This window comes from Triticum aestivum, chromosome 7B, assembly GCF_018294505.1.
Source record: "Triticum aestivum cultivar Chinese Spring chromosome 7B, IWGSC CS RefSeq v2.1, whole genome shotgun sequence".
Classification (NCBI taxonomy): Eukaryota; Viridiplantae; Streptophyta; class Magnoliopsida; order Poales; family Poaceae; genus Triticum; species Triticum aestivum.
This window is the reverse complement of record NC_057813.1, coordinates 643,459,656-643,471,783: the sequence shown is the minus strand read 5'-3', so window position 1 is coordinate 643,471,783 and position 12,128 is coordinate 643,459,656.

The following is a 12,128-nucleotide window of genomic DNA, read 5'->3' as shown; positions in this document are numbered from 1 at the left end:
AAAATGCCAGCAAACGAAAAAGAATTAAAATGGAAACACAAAATTAAATGAAAAAGAAGTCATAAAACTAAAAAACCCCAAACCTTATAGTACCGGTTGGTCTTACCAACCGGTACTAAAGGGCTCCAGGCCCCCGGAGCTGACTCGTGCCACGTGGTTGCCCTTTAGCACCGGTTCATGCTGAACCGGTACTAAAGGGGGGGCCTTTAGTGCCCACACTTTAGTGCCGGTTATGGAACCGACACTAAAGGTCCTTACGAACTGGTGCTATTGCCCGGTTCTGCACTAGTGATTGTCTATTATTCATGCAATAATTGTATTGACCGGAAACCGCAATACATGCGTGAATACATAGACCACAACATGTCCCTAGTGAGCCTCTAGTTGACTAGCTCGTTGATCAACAGATGGTCATGGTTTCCTGACCATGGACATTGGATGTCATTGATAACGGGATCACATCATTAGGAGAATGATGTGATGGACAAGACCCAATCCTAAGCGTAGCACAAGATCGTGTAGTTCGTATGCTAAAGCTTTTCTAAATGTCGAGTATCTTTTCCTCAGACCATGAGATTGTGCAACTCCCGGATACCGTAGAAATGCTTTGGGTGTACCAAACGTCACAACGTAATTGGGTGGCTATAAAGGTGCACTACGGGTATCTCCGAAAGTGTCTGTTGGGTTGGCACGAATCGAGACTGGGATTTGTCACTCCGTGTGATGGAGAGGTATCTCTGGGCCCACTCGGTAGGACATCATCATAATGTGCACAATGTGATCAAGGAGTTGATCACGGGATGATGTGTTACGGAACGAGTCAAGAGACTTGCCGGTAACGAGATTGAACAAGGTATCGGGATACTGACGATCGAATCTCGGGCAAGTACTATACCGGTAGACAAAGGGAATTGTTTACGGGATTGATTGAATCCTTGACATCGTGGTTCATCCGATGAGATCATCGTGGAACATGTGGGAGCCAACATGGGTATCCAGATCCCGCTGTTGGTTATTGGCCGGAGAGTTGTCTCGGTCATGTCTGCATGGTTCCCGAACCCGTAGGGTCTACACACTTAAGGTTCGATGACGCTAGGGTTATAGGGAATAGATATACGTGGTTACTGAATGTTGTTCGGAGTCCCGGATGAGATCCCGGATGTCACGAGGAGTTCCGGAATGGTCCGGAGGTAAAGATTTATATATGGGAAGTCCTATTTTGGTCACCGGAAAAGTTTCGGGTGCTATCGATAACATACCGGGACCACCGGGAGGGTCCCGGGGGTCCACCAGGTGGGTCCACCGGCCCAGAGGGCTGCGTAGGCCAAGTGTGGGAGGGGACCAGCCCCAGGTGGGTTGGTGCCCCCCCACCACCAAGGGCCAAAGCGCAGGGAGAGTGGGAGGGGGCAAACCCTAGGTCCAGATGGGCCTCAAGGCCCACCCTAGGGCGCCCCCCTCTCTTCCCCCCCTTGGCCGCACCCTAGATGGGTTTTTGGGGCTGCCGCCACCCCTAGGGACGGAACCCTAGATGGGGGCGCAACCCCTCCCCTTCCCCTATATATACTTGAGGTATTGGGGGCTGCAAAACACACGAGTTATTCTCTCCAAGGCGCAGCCCTACCTCTCTCCCTCCTCATCTCTCGCAGTGCTTGGCGAAGCCCTGCTGGAGTGCCATACTCCTCAATCACCACCACGCTGTTGTGCTGCTGCTGGACGGAGTCTTCCCCAACCTCTCCCTCTCTCCTTGCTGGATCAAGGCACGGGAGACGTCACCGGGCTGCGCGTGTGATGAACGCGGAGGTGTCGTCCGTTCGGCACTAGGATCTTCGATGATTTGGATCACAACAAGTACGACTCCCTCAACCCCGTTATCTTGAACCCTATCGCTCGCGATCTACAAGGGTATGTAGATGCACTCCTCTCTCTCGTTGCTAGTCTCTCCATAGATAGATCTTGGCGACTCATAGGAAATTTTTGAATTTCTGCTACGTTCCCCAACAGTGGCATCATGAGCTAGGTCTATTGCGTAGATTCTATGCACGAGTAGAACACAAGTTGTTGTGGGCGTTGATTTTGTTCAATATGCTTACCGTTACTAGTCCTATCTTGTTTCGACGGTATTGTGGGATGAAGCGGCCCGGACCGACCTTACACGTACACTTACATGAGACAGGTTCCACCGACTGACATGCACTTGTTGCATAAGGTGGCTAGCGGGTGCCAGTCTCTCCCACTTTAGTCAGATCGGATTCGATGAAAAGGGTCCTTATGAAGGGTAAATAGCAATTGGCATATCACGTTGTGGCTTTTGCGTAGGTAAGAAACGTTCTTGCTAGAAACCCATAGCAGCCATGTAAAACATGCAAACAATAATTAGAGGACGTCTAACTTGTTTTTGCAGGGTATGCTATGTGATGTGATATGGCCAAGAAGGATGTGATGAATGAAATATATGTGATGTATGAGATTGATCATATTCTTGTAATAGGAATCACGACTTGCATGTCGATGAGTATGACAACTGGTAGGAGCCATAGGAGTTGTCTTTATTTATTGTATGACTTGCGTGTCACTGAATAATGCCATGTAATTACTTTACTTCATTGCTAAACCGTTAGCCATAGTAGTAGAAGTAATAGTTGGTGAGACAACTTCATGGAGACACGATGATGGAGATCATGATGATGGAGATCATGGTGTCATGCCGGTGACGATGATAGTCATGGAGCCCCGAAGATGGAGATCAAAAGGAGCAAAATGATATTGGCCATATCATGTCACTATTTGATTTCATGTGATGTTTATCATGTTTATGCATCTTATTTGCCTAGAACAACGGTAGTAAATAAGATGATCCCTCATAATAATTTCAGGAAAGTATTCCCCCTAACTGTGCACCGTGATGATCAGGTGTGATAGATTCTAACATTCACATACAACGGGTGTAAGCCAGATTTACACACGCGAAACACTTAGGTTGACTTGACGAGCCTAGCATGTACAGACATGGCCTCGGAACACAAGAGATCGAAAGGTTGAACATGAGTCGTATAGTAGATGCGATCAACATGAAGATGTTCACCGATAATGACTAGTCCATCTCACGTGATGATCAGACACGGCCTAGTTGACTCGGATCATGTATCACTTAGATGACTAGAGGGATGTCTATCTGAGTGGGAGTTCATTAGATGAACTTAATTATCTTGAACATAGTCAAAAGGTCTTTGCAAATTATGTCATAGCTCGCGCTTTAGTTCTACTGTTTTAGATATGTTCCTAGAGAAAATATAGTTGAAAGTTGATAGTAGCAATTATGCGGACTGGGTCTGTAGACTGAGGATTGTCCTCATTGCTGTGTAGAAGGCTTATGTCCTTAATGCACCGCTCGGTGTGCTGAACATCGAACGTCGTTTGTGGATGTTGCGAACATCTGACATACACGTTTTGATGACTACATCATAATTCAGTGGGTAATGCTAAATGGTTTAGAATTGAGGCACCGAAGACATTTTTGAAATGTCGCAGAACATATGAGATGTTCCAAGAGCTAAAATTGGGATTTCAGGCTCGTGCCCACGTCAAGAGGTATAAGACCTCCGACGAGCTTCTTGGCCTACAAACTAAGGGAGAAAAGCTCAATCATTGAATTTGTACTCAGATTGTCTGGGTACAACAATCACTTGAATCGAGTGGGAGTTAATCTTCTAGATGAGATAGTGATGTTTCTCCAAAGACATTGCCACCAAGGTACTAGAGCTTCGTGATGAACTATAACATATCAGGGATAGATATGATGATCCTTGAAATATTCACGATGTTTGACACCGAAAAAGTAGAAATCAGGAAGGAGCATCAATCGTTGATGGTTAGTGAAAGCACTAGTTTCAAGAAGGGCAAGGGCAAGAAGGGGTACTTCATGAAACGGCAAATCAGTTGTTGCATCAGTGAAGAAACCCAGGGTTGAACCCAAACCCAAGACTAAGTGCTTCTGTAATGAGGGAATGGTCACTGAAGCAGAACTACCCTAGATACTTGGTAGATGAGAAGGCTGGCAAGGTTGATAGAAGTATATTGGATATAGATTGAATTAAATGTGTACTTTACTAGTACTCCTAGTAGCACCAGGGTATTAAGATACCGGTTCAGTTGCTAAGTGTTAGTAACTCGAAATAAAAGGCTACGGAATAAATGGAGACTAGCTAAAAGTGAGATGACGATATGTGTTGGAACTGTTTCCAAGCTTGATGTGATCAAGCATCGCATACTCCCTCTACCATCGAGATTGGTGTTAAACCTAAATAACTGTTATTTGGTGTTTGCGTTGAGCATAGACATGATTGGATTATGTCTATTGCAATACGGTTATTCATTTAAGGAGAATAATGGTTACTCTGTTTATTTGAATAATACCTTCAATGGTCTTGCACCTAAAATGAATGGTTTATTGAATCTCGATCGTACTGATACACATGTTCATGCCAAAAGATATAAGATAGTAATGATAGTACCACCTACTTGTGGCACTGCCATTTCAGTCATATTGGTGTAAAACGCATGAAGAAGCTCCATGTTGATGGATCTTTTGGACTCACTCGTTTTTGAAAAGTTTGAGACGTGTGAACCATGTCTATTAGTATGTACGCATGAAGAAACTCCATGCAGATGGATCGTTTGGACTCACTTGATTTTGAATCACTTGAGACATGCAAATCATACCACATGGGCAAGATGACTGAAAAGCCTCATTTTCAGTAAGATAGAACAAGAAAGCAACTTGTTGGAAGTAACACATTTTGATGTGTGCAGTCCAATGAGTGCTGAGGCACGCAGTGGATATCATTATGTTCTTACTTCATAGATGATTTGAGTAGATGCTGAGTATATTTACTTGATGAAACACAAGTCTGAATTATTGAAAGGTTCAAGTAATTTCAGAGTGAAGTTGAAGATCTTCGTGACAAGAGGATAAAATGTCTATGGTATGATCATAGAGATGAATATCTGAGTTGCGAGTTCGGTACACAATTGAGACATTGTGGAAATTGTTTCACAACTAACACCGCCTGGAACACCATAGTGTGATGGTGTGTCCGAACATCACAGCTGCACCCTATTGGATATGGTGCATACCATGATGTCTCTTATCGAATTACCACTATCGTTCATGGGTTAGGCATTAGAGACAACCGCATTCACTTTAAATAGGGCACCACGTAATTCCGTTGAGATGACACCGTATGAACTATGGTTTAGAGAAACCTAAGCTGTCGTTTCTTGAAAGTTTGGGGCTGCGACGCTTATGTGAAAAAGTTTCATCGTGATAAGCTCGAACCCAAAACAGATAAATGCATCTTCATAGGATACCCAAAATGGTTGGGTATAGCTCCTATCTCAGATCCGGAAGCAAAAGTAATTGTTTCTAGAAACGGGTCCTTTCTCGAGGAAAAGTTTCTCTCGAAAGAATTGAGTGGGAGGATGGTGGAGACTTGATGAGGTTATTGAACCATCACTTCAACCAGTGTGTAGCAGGGCACAGGAAGTTGTTCCTGTGGCACCTACACCAATTGAAGTGGAAGTTGATGATAGTGATCATGAAACTTCGGATCAAGTCACTACCGAACCTCGTAGGGTGACAAGGATGCGTACTACTTCAGAATGGTACAATAATCATGTCTTGAAGGTCATGTTGCTAGACAACAATGAACCTACGAGCTATGGAGAAGCGGTGGTGGGCCCGGATTCTGACAAATGGCTAGAGGCCATAAAATCCGAGAGAGGATCCATGTATGAAAACAAAGTGTGGACTTTGGAAGAACTACTTGATGGTCATAAGGCTGTTGGGTACAAATGGATTTTAAAAGAAAGACGGACAATGATGGTAAGTATCACCATTAAGAAAGCTCGACTTGTCGTTAAGATGTTTTCCGACAAGTTCAAGGAGTTGACTGTGATGAGACTTTCTCATTCGTAGAGATGCTAAGAGTCTGTTGGAATTATATTAGCAATTACTGCATGATTTATGAAATCTTGCAGATAGGATGTCAAAACATTGTTTCCTTGACGTTATTCTTGAGGAAAGGTTGTATGTGATACAACCAGAAGGTTTTGTCAATCCTGAAAGATGCTAACAAGTGTGCAAAGCTCCAGCAACCCTTCGAAGGACTGGAGTAAGCATCTCGGAGTTGGAATATACGCTTTGATGAGATGATCAAAGATTTTGGGTTTATACAAAGTTTATGAGAAACTTGTATTTCCAAAGAAGTGAGTGGGAGCACTATAGCATTTCTGATGAGTATATGTTGTTGACATATTGTTGATCGGAAATGATGTAGAATTTCTGGAAAGCATATAGGGTTATTTGAAAAGTGTTTTTCAATGGAAAACCTGGATTAAGCTACTTGAACATTGAGCATCAAGATCTATAAGGATAGATCAAAACGCTTAATAGTACTTTCAAATGAATACATACCATGATAAGATTTTGAAGGAGTTCAAAATAGATCAGCAAAGAAGGAGTTCTTGGCTGTGTTATATGGTGTGAGTATTGAGTAAGACTCAAGACATGACCACGGAAGAAGAGAGAGAAAGTACAAAGGCCGTCCCCTATGCTTCAGATGTAGGCTCTATAGTATGCTATGCTGTGTACCGCACCGGAAGTGTGCCTTGCCATGAGTCAGTAAAGGGGTACAAGAGTGATCCAGGAATGGATCACAGGACAGCGGTCAAACTTATCCTTAGTAACTAGTGGACTAAGGAATTTTCTCGATTATGGAGGTGGTAAAAGAGTTCGTCGTAAAGGGTTACGCCGATGCAAACTTTGACACTAATCCGGATTATTCTGAGTAGTAAACCAGATTCTTATAGCAGAATAGTTATTTGGAATAGCTCCAAATAGAGCGTGGTAGCTACATCTAGGAGATGACATAGATATTTTCAAAGCACACACGGGTCTGAAAGGTTCAGATCCGTTGACTAATAACCTCTCTCACAAGCGAGATATGATCAAACCCCATGGGTGTCGATTCATTAGAATCACATAGTGATGTGAACTAGATTATTGACTCTAGTGCAAGTGGGAGACTGTTGGAAATATGCCCTAGAGGCAATAATAAAATGGTTATTATTGTATTTCCTTGTTCATGATAATTGTCTATTATTCATGTTATAATTGTATTGACAGGAAACCGCAATACATGTGTGAATACATAGACCACAACATGTCCCTAGTGAGCCTCTAGTTGACTAGCTCGTTGATCAAAGATGGTCATGGTTTCCTGACCATGGACATTGGATGTCATTGATAATGGGACACATCATTAGGAGAATGATGTGATGGACAAGACCCAATCCTAAGCCTAGCACAAGATCATGTAGTTCGTATGCTAAAGCTTTTCTAAATGTCAAGTATCTTTTCCTTAGACCATGAGATTGTGCAACTCCCGGATACCATAGGAATGCTTTGGGTGTACCAAACATCACAACGTAACTGGGTGGCTATAAAGATGCACTACGGGTATCTCTGAAAGTGTCTGTTGGGTTGGCACGAATCGAGACTGGGATTTGTCACTCCGTGTGACGGAGAGGTATCTCTGGGCCCACTCGGTAGGACATCATCATAATGTGCACAATGTGATCAAGGAGTTGATCATGGGATGATGTGTTATGGAACGAGTAAAGAGACTTGCTGGTAATGATATTGAACAAGGTATCGGGATACCGACGATCGAATCTCGGGCAAGTACTATACCAGTAGACAAAGGGAATTGTATACGGGATTGATTGAATCCTTGACATCGTGGTTCATCCGATGAGATCATCGTGGAACATGTGGGAGCCAACATGGGTATCCAGATCCCGCTGTTGGTTATTGGCCGGAGAGTTGTCTCTGTCATGTCTACATGGTTCCCGAACCCGTAGGGTCTATACACTTAAGGTTCGATGACGCTAGGGTTATAGGGAATAGATATACGTGGTTACTGAATGTTGTTTGGAGTCCCGGATGAGATCCCGGACGTCACGAGGAGTTATGGAATGGTCCGTAGGTAAAGATTTATATATGGGAAGTCCTGTTTTGGTCACCGGAAAAGTTTCGGGTGCTATCGGTAACATACCGGGACCACCGGGAGGGTCCCGGGGGTCCACCAGGTGGGGCCACCGGCCCAGAGGGCTGCATAGGCCAAGTGTGGGAGAGGACCAGCCAAGGTGGGCTGGTGCTCCCCCCCACCAAGGCCCAAGGCGCAAGGAGAGTGGGAGGAGGCAAAACCCTAGGTCCAGATGGGCCTCAAGGCCCACCCTAGGGCGCCCCCCTCTCTTCCCCCCCTTGGCCGCACCCTAGATGGGTTTTTGGGGCTGTCGCCACCCCTAGGGAGGGTACCCTAGATGGGGGCGCAGCCCCTCCCCTTCCCCTATATATACTTGAGGTATTGGGGGCTGCAAAACACACGAGTTATTCTCTCCAAGGCGCAACCCTACCTCTCTCCCTCCTCATCTCTCGCAGTGTTTGGCGAAGCCCTGCTGGAGTGCCACGCTCCTCCATCACCACCATGCCGCTCTGCTGCTGCTGGACGGAGTCTTTCCCAACCTCTCCCTCTCTCCTTGCTGGATCAAGGCACGGGAGACGTCACCGGGCTGCACGTGTGTTGAACGCGGAGGTGCCGTCCGTTCGACACTAGGATTTTCGGTGATTTGGATCACGATGAGTACGACTCCCTCAACCCCGTTCTCTTGAACGCTTCCGCTCGCGATCTACAAGGGTATGTAGATGCACTCCTCTCTCTCATTGCTAGTCTCTTCATAGATAGATCTTGATGACTCGTAGGAAAATTTTGAATTTCTGCTACGTTCCCCAACATATAGTGCATACTATCATAAGTGATCTCATTTATTGCCATGCATGACACATAATAGCATCACATTTATTATGTTACGGTATTTACCTATGTTACTATAATCATCTCTCTCTTCTTTAATTTCTTGCCACATAAGCATGTTTGCGAGTCCTGAGTGCATGATACTACCACCTCCGTCTAGGTGAATAAGTCATTTGTGTAGTTCTAGGTCATCGCTTTGAGGAATTAAATATGTGTTATATTTCACGAAAAGTACATCACTAGATTTCTACAAGGATATAGTTTCTAAATATATATTTTTTGTCACATATAATACATATTTGGATAGTTAAATCGTCAACCTAGAACTACGTGAATGACTTATTCACCGAGACGGAGGTAGTACTTATGTTGCCCCCACTATGACCAGCCTAAGAGCATCTCTAGCACACCCTCCGTTTCAATTCCGCGGTGTCAAAAAACGTCCCGAATAGAGCCCGTAAAAGCGATCAAACCCATAAACTTTTTTCAAGCCCCTGAGAATCCACCCCCACGATCCTTTTATTTACAGATTTTTTGAAAACAACCACACATATTGATTAACCAAAATTGTTATTACAACCATTCATTACAAAATTCACAACGCAGGGCAGAACATCCTTAACAAGTATACCATCCGATCTATTATCGAAACTAAACTTTGCAATAGTATGAGCCACAACATTAGCCGAACGATCAATCTTGGAGTACTTAAAATTATTTATAAGCTTTGATAAACTCCTCGCTTCCTTTTTCAAATCAGCCATTGAAGACCTGTCTCCTATTTCATTTGCAAGGGACGCAACCACAAACACACAGTCAGCCTCCAAAATTATAGGACTGTGAAAGGTAATACCATAGACCCGCAATGCATGCTCATAGTTCTGCCTCCTCCACACTTTTACAAAGCCCAATGTAATCCCAGGAAGAGACGAGGACCTTCCCCGAAGAGTCCCTGACCACCACACCCACACTTGCAGCGCTAATGCTCTCCACAAAGCTTGCATCGACATTGATCTTAATATACTCCGAAGGAGGGGGTTGCCATAACACCTGAGTTTCCATAGGATTAGGAACAATTTTTAATCCAGACATCAGACCTTTACCTTTATTTCTCAAGTCCACCTCTGGGCATGATTGAATTGCGACAAATGACGACCAATAATTCTCCACAAAATTAGCAGAGGCCGAGACAAGTTCCTTCCCCGTACCAAATATCAAGTCATTCCTCAAGTGCCAGGCTCTCCAGAAAATGAAAATAATTTGGTCACGCAGAGTAGCATTCAATTGGTCCAAAAGAATAAGTAACCAATCAGACCCCGAATGCTTAAAAACCTCCTCCCCAGGAAGATCCCATATATCCCTCATTGCCATACGCAACGCATATGCCTTAGGGCACTTGACTAGCGCATGAAACTTATTTTCATCTTCCACTCCAGAAATAGAACATGTACTAAGAGTGGCTTGGTAGTGCAGGACTCTGTTTACCTGGACGGCCAACCTGTTCGTAGCGACACGCCAAGCAAAAATACGAATCTTCTGAGGAACATTGGCCTTCCAAATAATATCCCAAATCTTCCTCTCCCCCAACACCGCGCCACTATATTGCCCTTAGTCTACTTTACGTTCCTTTAGATTAAGCGCAAGCATGTACGCGCTTTCAACCGAGAATAAACCATTCTTCTCAAAATGCCAAGCTATAAAATCAGCTTCCCCTGACGACTGAAGAGCGTAGACTTAAAATCTCCTCTGCATCATGTGGATAAAATAAGTGCCTAACCAAATTCTCATCCCATCTCCTTGGTCCACTCAAAATTAAGCCAGACACCCATTTGATCCTGGTCATGTTCTTCTTTACAGTAACCTTAAGACCAGAGATTCTTGGTAGCCAATTATCTCTCCAAATATTAATATTAGATCCATCACATACTCGCCAAATAACACCCGATTTAAGCAGGTCCAAACCATGCAGTATACCTTGCCAAGGAAGCGAAGCTGATTGTGGAAAAACAGTGTCAAGGATATATGCCCATCGGGATAATATTTTGCCATCATCACCTTTGCGCATAAGGACTCAGGGTTAACCACCAATCTCCAAGCCTGCTTAGCTAGCAGAGCTTGGTTAAATAATCTGAGGTCGCGGAAACCCATACCTCCCTCACCTTTAGGCCTAGTCACTTTGTCCCAAGCCAACCAGTGAGTTTTCCTCCTATCATCCTCGTCACCCCACCAATAGTTCCTTATAATATGAGATAGCTCCTCACAAAGCGATGCCGGGAATTTAAAGATACCCATGGCATAAACTGGAAGAGCCTGAAGAACTAATTTGATCAACGCTTCCTTCACCCACTAGATGCATATTTTTCAATCCAATCCGATAAAATTTTAAGAGCTTTTTCTTTAGTAGATTGAAATTTACCCGCCTTTATTCTTCCTTGTGGCACCGGAAGCCCAAGATATTTGTCCTCAAAACCTTCAGCGGTAATATTCAAGATTACCATGACATACACTTGGTTTTCCATACTACACTTCTTCCCAAACATAATAGAGCATTTATCTGCGCTCAATAACTGTCCAGTCCCCTTCTCGTAAGTTGAAAGGATATTTTTAATTGTCAACGCTTGATCAATGGACCCCTTGAAAAACATAAGGCAATCATCGGCAAATAAAATATGAGAGATACCCGGAGCATGCCTATTCACCTTGAAATCTTGGAGAGCTCCTCTAGCACATGCATCCTGAGGCAACAAAGAAAGAGCTTCCGCCACTAGCAGAAATAGGTATGGAGATAAAGGGTCCCCTTACCTGAGATCACAAGATGGGAAAAAAGTTTCCAAAAGTTGACCATTAAAGCACACAGAAAATTTGCCAGATGTGACACAAGCCATAATCCATTTTATCCAAACTGCACCAAAGCCCAACACACCCATCATCTTTTCAGAAGGTGCCAAAACATAACCGGGCTGAAAACCGGTCAACGCTAAGCGACAAAAAAATTCCGCCGTGCGCACACAGGCTCCGATGACCTTCCGCCATGGGACTCACCGGAATCTTGCCGGAAACTCGCCGTTTACAGCTGCTGCAGCGTCGGCCTGTGAAGTAGCTTGCAGGAGCAGCGGCGGGAGCTAGCTCCATCAAGCTACGGTGACGGAAGCTAGATCGATTCAAGGCGAGGGGAGCTAGCTAGCTCCTGATCGATTCATCAAGCTATGGCGACGGAAGCTAGAAGCTAGCTAGCTAGCTCCTGATCGATCCATC